The sequence below is a fragment of the Toxorhynchites rutilus genome, chromosome 2, assembly GCF_029784135.1.
Source record: "Toxorhynchites rutilus septentrionalis strain SRP chromosome 2, ASM2978413v1, whole genome shotgun sequence".
Lineage (NCBI taxonomy): Eukaryota > Metazoa > Arthropoda > Insecta > Diptera > Culicidae > Toxorhynchites > Toxorhynchites rutilus.
Genome location: NC_073745.1, coordinates 338,361,716 through 338,363,793, shown reverse-complemented (window position 1 = coordinate 338,363,793; position 2,078 = coordinate 338,361,716).

Here is a 2,078-nt window from a genome sequence, read left to right as displayed (position 1 = left end):
AACGCGGCTACGTTGTGGATGTAAAGAAACGTTGAAACATGTAATAAAAATACATGTTTCATCCTGTTTTGCTCTACAGTGGCATCTTGCCCGGACTTCCCATATGAGTTTCGTCTTCTAGAAAGTGCCAGGGGCAATGAACGCAAAATGGTGTCCAAACGGATCTCAACGACAACGAAACAAAAATACGAATAGCAGAAGAGAAAATGCGCAAGGATGAACTTTTGACGTGGGACTACATTTAAATAATGTGCACCCCATTTTATGCGTTCATTTTATGTACAAAAAAATTGTATTTTATTTGTAATCGGCAATTATTCTTCGAGCAGCTCACTATATTGGTTTCACAAATTGAAACACGAAACTCGATGCGTTCAACGCGAACTCAGTCACAAATGAATCGCCATTGCCGACGAGATTGACGACACCATAAATTCTTCGTTCTCAATAAGATTGTCCGAAGTTGTTAAGTTTGTGCGTTACAATTACCAAAAGCGCGATTTTATTTCCGTGCACGGGAGAGATCGTCCGAGTGCTGCATCGTAGTCCGTTGCTTCAAGAAAGGGCATCCAGTTGTTTGCATTCACCGCGGAAACAAGAGCAAGTGACGATTTGCTTGCCGACTGCCGTCATTTGGATCATGTTCCTTCAAGAGGTGGATCGGAAATAGGTGAGCTTAAACCGGATAGCCCGGGGAATACTTAAAAGCTGTGCTGTATACACTCGCTCAATCCGCAAGGTACGTTGACCTTATAGCAGAAACATTTTCTCATCCGAAAAGAGAATGCGACATTTTTGAACTCTCGATACCCTCTGCTCAGTGAGACGAACGCGTTGTTTTCTGTAAGCCGTAAGTGCAAGGTTCTCCCTCACAATACGTTTCATAGATCACCGAGACATTCCCAGTTGACTGGTCATCTTAAATCCAGATTGGAATTCCACTGTTTCTCTATTTTAGCGGCATACGGGGCTCTGATGGAGCGCTTAGTTCCAGGGTTTGGTTAAGTTTTCCATAAATCAGTCATTTTTACACCCGTTATCAGGGTATTCAGATTGATTGATTCAGAGAGGGTAATTTCTCACATTTCATCAAACAACACAAAACCGCTTATAAAAAAAACCTGGTGTATTGCTAAATTTAAATTTTTAAAGCCTCTGGTAGAGAAACGTGCTAGAAAACTTTGTTTGCATTATTTCTTAGGGGTATGGGCCCTTGTCCTCTGGTTCGGTTCCTCCTGGTTTGCGATAGTTTCCCAATATTCGCACTTGAGATTTAATTCTTTTCGGCTTTTTTCTCCGTTTTAATAAACATATTATTTGCGAATGGATGGGCCGAAAAATCGACTTATTTTAAAAAATCATAACTTTTGATAAACAGAACCGAATCAGATGATCCACACATCAAATCAAAGCTAGTCTTTTTTTAAAAAAACGTTACACTTGCAAAAACTTCGGATTTTGATTTTGTAATTATTGATTGCATTTGTTTTTTATAGTTTAACATGATCTGGACGATCCAAAGGAACTATATTTTTATATGTTTTATTGAAAGCTGAGTTTCTTTTACGTAACATATCCAAAATTCAGAGAGGCGTTATTTTTTTATTCTTTAGTTATGATTTTTCAAAATTAATCGATAGTCCCCTTTTTTCCAAAAATAAAAAAATTTCAAAAATTCATGACTTTAAAGCTACTGGACCGCTTCAGATGATCGATATACCAATTTGAAGCCAATGAGTTCTTTGAAAAAACACATCCATTGCGCAAAAAATCGATTATAGTCGCATAAATGTGGTCCAGTCGCATAGGAATATTGAACGAAAACTGAAAACATGTTAACTTTAAAAAAAACATAACTCAAAAGCTGAAAAAAACACTTCTCTGATATTCAGACTTTATTTGGCTTTAGTTTGATATATCGATCATCTGAAGCGGTCCAGTAGTTCAAAAGCTAAGAATTTTCGAGTTGAAAAAAATGGGCAAAAATTGATTTTTCGGGCCATCGGTTTATTTTGAAAAATCATAATCCAAGAACAAAAAATTACGCCTCTCTGATTTTTTAATATGTTGTATAAAAA